This window comes from Melospiza melodia, unplaced genomic scaffold (assembly GCF_035770615.1).
Source record: "Melospiza melodia melodia isolate bMelMel2 unplaced genomic scaffold, bMelMel2.pri scaffold_32, whole genome shotgun sequence".
Classification (NCBI taxonomy): Eukaryota; Metazoa; Chordata; class Aves; order Passeriformes; family Passerellidae; genus Melospiza; species Melospiza melodia.
The window spans coordinates 10679964-10689009 of NW_026948638.1; positions in this window are offsets into that span (position 1 = coordinate 10679964).

The following is a 9046-nucleotide window of genomic DNA, read 5'->3' on the forward strand; positions in this document are numbered from 1 at the left end:
CTCTGCTGCTGTCTTCCCCCACACAATGATGTCATCAATATATTGCAGATGTTCTGGAGCCTCACCCTTTTCCAGTGCAGCCTCGATCAGTCCATGGCAGATGGTGGGGCTGTGCTTCCACCCCTGGGGCTGTCGGTTCCAGGTGTACTGCACGCCTCTCCAGGTGAAGGCAAACTGAGGCCTGCGTTCTGCTGCCAGGGGAATGGAGAAAAATGCATTGGCAATGTCTATAGAGGCATACCACCTTGCTGCCTTGGACTCCAGCTCGTACTGGAGTTCCAGCATGTCCGGCACAGCAGCGCTCAGGGGTGGAGTCACTTCATTCAATGCACAATAGTCCACTGTCAATCTCCATTCTCCTTCAGATTTTCTCACAGGCAAAATGGGACTGTTGAAGGGTGAGTGGGTTTTGCTGACCACCCTTTGGCTCTCCGGCTCTCGGATCATTTTGTGCATGGGGATCACAGCATCTTGATTCGTTCGGTACTGTCGGCGGTGCACTGTTGAGGTGGCAATTGGCACTTGTTGCTCTTCCACCTTCAGGAGTCCTACTGCAGATGGGCTTTGTGACAGTCCAGGCAAGCTGCTCAACTGCTTGACACCCTCTGTCTCTACAGCAGCTATTCCAAATGCCCATCTGAGTCCCTTTGGGTCTTTGAAATACCCACTTCGAAGGCAGTCTATGCCCAAAATACATGGGGCCTCTGGGCCAGTCACAATAGGGTGTTTCTTCCACTCATTTCCAGTCAGGCTCACCTCAGCTTCCACCAAAGTAAAATCCTGTGATCCCCCTGTCACACCAGCAATAGAAATGGACTCTGTCCCCACATGTCTCAATGGGATTAATGTACATTGTGCACCAGTGTCAACCAAAGCTTTGTATTCTTGTAATTCAGATGTGCCAGGCCAATAATTCCACACAGTCCAAAAAACACAGTTTTCCCCAGCCTCTACCTGGCTAGAGGCAGGGCCCCTCTAAGCCTGGTTATCCTTTTTTCCCTGGGCATATGTCTTGGAGGTTCCTTCAAGGGGAGCAAAAATATTGTCATTATCATCATACGTGACAGTTCGGTTACTGGCCACTGGAGCTGCTTCCCTTTTGGAACTTCCTCTCTGAGTCTTCAGTTCACGCACCCGTTGTGCCAGAGCAGTGGTAGGTTTTCTATGCCATCTCCCCATGTCTTCTTCACAATCACGCAGGTAGAACCACAGCTCAGCTCATGGGATGTACCTTCTCTCACCATCTGGGGAACGTCTGCATTGGGTACCAGAACCTCTGATCTGCACTGCCGAGATTTGGAGAAAGCCCTCTTTAATCTCCTCCCTCAGTTTCTTGTGACCCTCCTCCATCTTATCTTCTAATTTTTGCAGACATGTTTCCACTGCTGCAATTCTGGCATGTGTTGGGCCATTCACAGTGTCTGCATATGCTCGGAGCTTCTTTGCCATATCCAGCACAGTCTCCTCACCATCGTCCCGCTTCATTATGGCTAAAGCAGAAGCGTTTTCTCGTGGCCCAAGTCGTACAAGTTTTCTCCACATCACAGATGTGCATGGTACCAAGTCTGGATTTACAGTGTTTCCATCATCTGAGAAGACAATCTCAGCCACTGCCATTTCCCTCAAGTGTTGAATCCCTTGCTCTATGGTTTTCCACTGGGTTTGCTGCATATAGAGATTGTCTGCGCACAGGTATCTTTGTGCTACACTTCTAAGGACCCGTTCCCAGAGGCTGTGAGGGTTAGCCCCACTCATCATTCCTTGGTCGATGACAGGATCCTGTGACGGGGGTCCCAAATGCCTGGCTTCAGTGCCATCCAGAATTGTAGCCTCACCTGCAGCATCCCAGAAATGGACCAGCCAACTAATTATGGATTCATCAGGTCACCTGGTGTAATCCTTCCTTAGGCCACAAAGGTCCTTCAGGGAATAAGACTCAATATTTGTGTCTGATCTTTCACCTGCTCCTTTGACTCCTGATTTTACATCAGGAGGCATCGAGGTTTCTTCTCCTGTATCACCATCATCATCCACTGGTCGATTAGTTTTTTCCGTGCATTTCCCACTTCTAGTACTGGTAGCAACAGCCATGGGTTTAGATGCTGGCTTAGGCTCACTATCTGGTTAGGCTACAGCTTGAGTGACTGGGATATCTGATTTATCTCCCTGCCCCCCTGCCTCCGTCTGCTGCCCGACACTATCGAACAAAGTGTGATAAGCATAGGCCAGGGCCCAGCTTATTGCAATTAGCCTTTTCTCCTTAGAATCGTCATGGCACTTCTCTTTTAGGTATTTCCCCACTTCTGCTAAGTTCTGAATTTGGTCCCATGGAAAATCCCAGTCTACAGGATCAGAAAATTCCTTCAGGGTTTGGCCTATATTTTCCTATTCTCCACATCACTCAGGATTTTTCATGCCTGCATCTGCTTCTGGGCCAGGGGTTTCGCCAGCTCCTCTGGATATCTCAGCCCTCATTCTAGAGAAGCTGCAGACCATATAGAGGAAGCTTACCCAATTAAATATCAGAAAGATGGTCTCTTTAACATTCAGGGGAAACTGAACATTCTCAAAAAGTGACATAACATATCCAAAGGAGAAGAAGGAAAGGGGAGGCTGGAAAGTCTCATTCTTGGCTCCTCCTCTAACAGACTGAGTGTAATTACTAATAAATTCCCAAAACCTACTACTGGAATTGGGATGCAGGGTAGGATGAAGAAACCATAAACTATACATATCGTAAACAGAGGCCAGTATCTTTGTAAACGCTTTATAAATCATTATCACCAAGGCCAGCACAACAGGTATTCCAATCTGTACCCCTCTACCATAAAAATTACTTGTTAAGGACAATAATCCTAGTGACCAGAAAGGTATTGAAACCTCAAAAAGGTCTAGAGCCCAGAGCCACACTAAGGCTTTCACAACCAGAGACATCAGGGGTTCAAGCAGCATGGCTACTAACTGCTTTAACAACAACAAACACACAATTAATAGGGCTTTTTTCCACCTTTTCCAGCTGCACGTTGGGTGCCAATTCAGGTATTTCTCTGGTGGGAAAAGCAGATCCAATCGGCCGCCCCCCTGAACTGGTCCGGGAGGGAAAAAATACCTCCTCGGAGAAAGGTGGAAAAAAACTGTTTATTAAACAGTAAACCCAAAACGATATCAAACAATGAGACCCCTTGCCACTCTAAAAGAGATGACAAACTGAGAAAACCCTGGGTTGAAGCTCAGCTCACTCAGTCTCTGATCAGTCCCTCCAGTGCTGGAATTGTCTCAGGCCAGGCCCGGCCCAGTGGGCCACAGGTGCAGCTGCCGGTGCTCTGCTGGTGTTCAGTCCAGAGCAGGTTTCAAGAGGCCCAAAGAAAAAGGAAAAAAAAAAAAAGTCCAGGGAACTTCTCTGCCTCAGCTAGCTAACACTAACTAAAAAAGCAAAAGAAGAGCTCTGTCCTGCTGTCTGTCCGTCCGCAGACAACACAGTCAGGAGCAGGAATGTGGAGGAGGAGTGCAGTGTCTGAAAACAAACTGTGCACTTCTTCTCTCCCCCCCCTTCACTCTCTGGAACACTCTTAAAGGTACAAAACTTATTATTCAACATAAACAGAATGAGACAATTGGGTATAGAAGCATCATATAGTCAACCCAGGACACACAGCCACTCCCCCTGCAGGTTTAACTTACGCCAGACTTCCATACAATAGTGAATCATTTTTATTTTTTCTAAGCCTTTTGTGGCCTCCTGAGTGTCCCATTGATCTAGCATCTGTCCAAGAGGACTATCAGGGGGAATATTCTTCTCTTTTTTCTCATCTTCCCTTCCAAATCTTCTTCTTTTACTCAAACACTTTCCCATACTGACTCTAATTTGGTTCTTAACTGAAATCTTAAGGTGCCCCAATCCAAACGAAAACTACAGATGGGCAAAACAACACTTAATATTCTTTTACTGCTCAAGCAGTCATTCACTTTCACACTGGTAAGTATGGGGAATTTACCCACATACTCGGGAAAAGGAGGGGAACCTCACCCACACTCATGGGCTTGACCTTTCACTTCCCAGGGGTTAGGTCCCAACGGGGCTCCCTCTGGCCCCTCCCTTGTACCCCTAGGCTGGGTCTGGGATTAGGTCCCAATGGGGCTCCCTCTGGCCCCTCCCTTGCACCCCTCCTAACCAGGAGGGGGGGTCCTACCCCTTTTGGAGGCGCCTCAACCACCAATTCCACTCACTTTCCCCCATTCCCGGCTGGTCCCCTTGGGGGAGTCCAGAAACGAGGTACTAGGGGTCCTCAGTGACGTTGGGGGTCCGAGCTGCCGGCCCCCGTCTCACTCACTCGCCACTCCCTCGCCTCCAACTCCCGCCACCGGTTCTTCCCAGGTCCCAGCGCTCCTCTGCGTCGCCAGTCCCAGGCTGTCTTCCCAGGTCCGGCGGCGTAGCCAGCTGTTCCTTGGAGGCCCAAAAGGGTAGGCGGCTCTCCTGTCCTCGGTCCTCTTCGGATGTGACTATCCAGGAGGAGTCCCCAAGCTGTGATAAATAGGGCCAGGGGAGCAGCTCCTTTAAAAAGGCCTTTATTAAAGACAGCTCTGGCTGGGGAACCCGAGGGGTTGCGCACACCGCCACTGCTCCCACTGGACGACGCTGAGGAGGAGGAGGAGTGCAGCTTTGTCTCTCGGCAGAGCTGGGGCTTCCACCCTCACGAGAGTCCTTAGGAAGGCAAATATTGGCTCACAGCCGAGGGGTATCTTCCAAGCTGGGCACTATCAAAATTATGGGGACAGGACGAAATCTGGCTCTGGCCAAGAGCGGGTGACTTAGTGTGGTTCTGATGGGCTAAAATCAAAGTTTGTGTGCTAGTTCATTGTTTTGAGAGGGTTCATAGAGTTCCCACAGCCTCTCATTTAAATTCAGTCCGGGTGCAAGTCCTCCTGGGAACAGGGGAGTAGGGGAAGTGGTTCCCGAGGGGAATGGATACAAATCCGAGGTGAGATGGAAAGGGGAACAAATGCAGAGTACAACGGGGAAAGATACAAATACAGGGTAAAATAGCAACATTGAACAGCAGCAACTAAAGGCAAGTCTTCGAATACTAACATTCAAAGTTTAACAAAAGACTAACAAGGGGTACAAATACAGAGTATGACGAGGAGAGATACAAATACAGGGTAAAACAGTAACAGTTAGCAACGGCAACTGAAGGCAAGTCCTAGAACTCTAACATTCAATGTTTAACAACAGACCAACACTTCAAATTAAGACCTTATCAACTTCATTAACATCAACTACCAATTACTACTGTGAAAAAGAGCTCTCATCCCCATGATTTCATTCCGCACAACTGCCACCTCCTCTGCCCATGCGTATCCCTGAGCTGCCTTTATCTCTTTTTTGATCTTCCTCTGTCCCGTCCCAATCCACTCCCGAGTTCTTTTAGAGACTCAAGGAGCAGCCCAGCACCATCCAGCCCCTCCTGAGTCCAACACGTCCTTTCCTCTGCCCCCAAGACCCCTGGCCATGCCCTCTAAACAACACCTCTGCAGGAGTAGCTGATGGCCCCTTCTTCTACTGCAATAAAGAGATGGAGCTGACACCCAGTGTTTGGGTGGCAGCAGCAGCAAAGCCCAGCTGGCAGCAGCACTGGCTGAGCTCCATGGCCAGGAGCAGCTGTGGATGCCCAGGGTGTGGGCAGGCAGGAGTCAGGCAGGGGCTGCTGTGACCAGCGGTGGGGTCCAGAGGGCTGGGGGAGCCCAGGGGGCAGGCAGCAGCATGGGGCCCCCGAGAAAAAGAAACCCCATTTGCTTAGTTTTTCAGTTTTAGAAATTAGAAATTTGTAGAAATATTTCAAAATATATTTTCTGTAGAGAGACATCCCCAAATATATCTTCCCAATTACTATAGTGTTTAAAGATTTTTGTAAGTAGTTTTAGAATCGAGAGAACAAGTGACCACATTTTGTCTTCACTTTTCATTTTTAGAAATATTTAGAAATATCTTTTGTAGAGAGAAATCCCCAAATATTTCGTTTATGTTTCCACAACACATCTCTATTTCTGAAACTAGTTTTAGAGTTCTGGAAAATATTTCCCCCTTTTACAATAAAAATAAAATTGCATTTCAGTGGTAATCTTTATTCTAGGAAGAAGTAAGACCCCTTCAGCCAGCCAGCCTGCTGCAGAGGCTCTTTTCCCGCAGGAGCTTTGTACCTAGTCACAACCAACATACATAAAACCCTTTCCCAGATATTTCCTGGGATTTTTGACAAGCTCACGTCTTAGTCTTCTCAGACAAACTTTGAGCACAGAGGGAATCTCTTCAAGTTACCATCTTTGTTTGCTTCTGGTGGAACTCCCTCAGTTCTAGAGCAGGGCCTTCTCTCAGCTTCCTGCTGGCCCCGGGCTCTCCTCCCGGCCTGCTGGGCTTTGTTGGGTGGCACAGCCTGTGACGTTGCTCCCACATGTGACTGAGGGCACTGCTTAAGCAGAACCTTTCCATCCTCTGCAAAAACATTTATCACTGAAAGACACCATTTTCTGAAATAATTTGGGGAAAAGCTTGGTCATGAAGCTTCTCCACCAAAGGTGGGGCTTTCCAGGTGATATCAGCACACCTTTCAGGGTGGGCAGGTGCCTTACTGCACAGAGAACTGTCTCCCAACCCACTGGGCCTGAGGGGCATTTACTCTACCACAATGCCAAGATTTCGGCTACAGCAGGAGGAGAAGCTGTGCTGAGTGAGAAGCTGAATCAGAAGCTTCAGAGTGCTCGGAAAGTCCTCACAAATACGTACCTGTCAGTGGGGATGTGGATCATTCCTCTTGGGTTCAGGTGCAAACAGGGCATTTTGAGTAACATTTGCAACCTGTACTGGCTCCCTCAGGCCTTACATAGCCCGAGGCAGCAAAGGAAGACTTGGAAAAAAGCATTGATTCCATAAAAGTGGTGTTGGGAAAGCAGGAGATAGCAAAGTGCTGCTGAAAGCAGGCATTGTACATGATGTAAAATTATTGGTTATTGATACACTGCAACATATTTTTCAAATGGTAGGAGGGAAAAGAAATAATGATCAGTTATTTCATTAATAATGTTAATTTTCTCTTCCAGTATTGCCCGCGTGTTGAGTTAATTATTAAGCATGACAGCTGGGCTTTAATGTATCAGCTGTAGATTCCAGTCACAGCAGTCTAGTTTAATAATTGGATTTCTTTCTCCCTCATTTTGACTAATAGCATACTTATAGCAATTATTAAAATTCATCATAGCACAAAAATAAACCATTTGAAACCTCACCAAAAATGGCAGCACAAGAGAGCTCTGCTTAGCATTTAGTGGAGAATTCAGAACAGTTTCTTGGAAAACAAGGAACAGCTTCTCTGATCATTCAACAGCCACAATGTGAACATGGACACTCAGTGAAAGCCAAGAGTGCTTCAGGTGAGCCAAGGCAGTGTTGAATAGGCTGCTGTCACTAAAAAAGCGCATTCAAACTTCACAGAAAATTCCCTCTGAAAATGCAAATTCATATGTGGTTCTTTAGCTATAGGTAGTCCAGCCAAGCCATGGCAGTTTACCAGCACTGGCAGAAAGTTGTTTTAACACTGCATCATCAAACTGTTCTGGAGACTTCACAGTCTGCCTTGGAATGGCTGTAGGTGCCAAGTGGACACAGCTTCTGATGTGAGGAACTTAAAATCCTCCTTACTGCTCTTCCAGACTCTTTAAAGACAAGGTTTAACTTCCAGCATGAGCACAGCTCTGCAGAAGCTCATTGACCCCAAAACCTATAGGCATCAAGGCACCCAGCAGAAATCCTGCACATTCCCACCATGCCAGAGAGAAATGGGGCTTATTCAAGGACTGACAAATAGGCAAGACTTTGAGGGGTGAGAGTGGAATGAAAATAGAAAACTTGAGAAAAGCCTGGTGTTTATAGTTTTGGGAGAAAGGGCAGCAGGACTGTAAGCTGCGTGCTCACCATCTCCTCCTCCAGGTGCTCACAGGAATGGAGCAGCCCCAGTGAGTGGTTTCAGGCATTGAAACCACTGTAAACTTGGAATCAATTCACAAGTGAAAATAAAGACAGAATAATCACAGAATCCCAGACTGGTTTGGGCTGGAGGGACCTCAAAGCCCACCCAGTGCCACCCCTGCCATGGCAGGGACACCTCCCACTGTCCCAGGCTTCTCCAAGCCCCAGTGTCCAGCCTGGCCTGGGGCACCACCAGGGATCCAGGGGCAGCCACAGCTGCTCTGGGCACCCTGTGCCAGGGCCTGCCCACCCTCACAGGCAGGAATTTCTTCTTAACATCTGACCAAGTACCTGGTTACACAGACACCAGGGACTGTCTCACTCTGCAGCAGGCTGCAGTGAATGTCTGCTGAAATATGATGCACAGAATCCACCCCAGGTTCCGCCTGCACGCATTGCCTGCACTCCTCTCAGGACACAGCTCTCACAACCAGTCCCAGAGTGCTCCTGCTGCCCAGGAGGAGATGGGAAAGGGCTGTGTTCTGGCTACAGCCTTGGCAAGAGCTCAGCAAGAGCCATCGGTGTCACTGCAGCCCGAGAGACAGATCAGGGAGAGAATTTCTATTTGCCCTTTGAAGCTGAGAAGGGACCAGTTTGTGTCTGAACAGCATTCCTTCACGCCTCCCCATATTATCTAAAAGTAGGAGACTTAGCAATTAAGCAACCCTCAGATGAATAATTGAGGAAAACTAAAGACTGGAAAGATACCAAAGGCTTCCCTCACAGGACTGCAGAGTGATGCATTGCTTTGGAACTGCAGATAAACCAGGCCACAACCAACCTCATCCTCTGGCCACTATCTAAGAGCCAGGAGGAAAAGACTGGAAGCAAGAAAACACCAGCTTACTACAAGTTTTGCCCTGAAACTCTATTGGCACAGGAGCCCCAGGCTTTCCTGCATGATGCTTCGTGACTCCACGATGCTGTTACAGCCACGCTCAGCTGCTGCACAGCCCATGCATTGTTCACTTGAGCAGCCTGAGCCTGGGAACACCAGAGAGTATTATCAGAGCACAGAGAATGCTG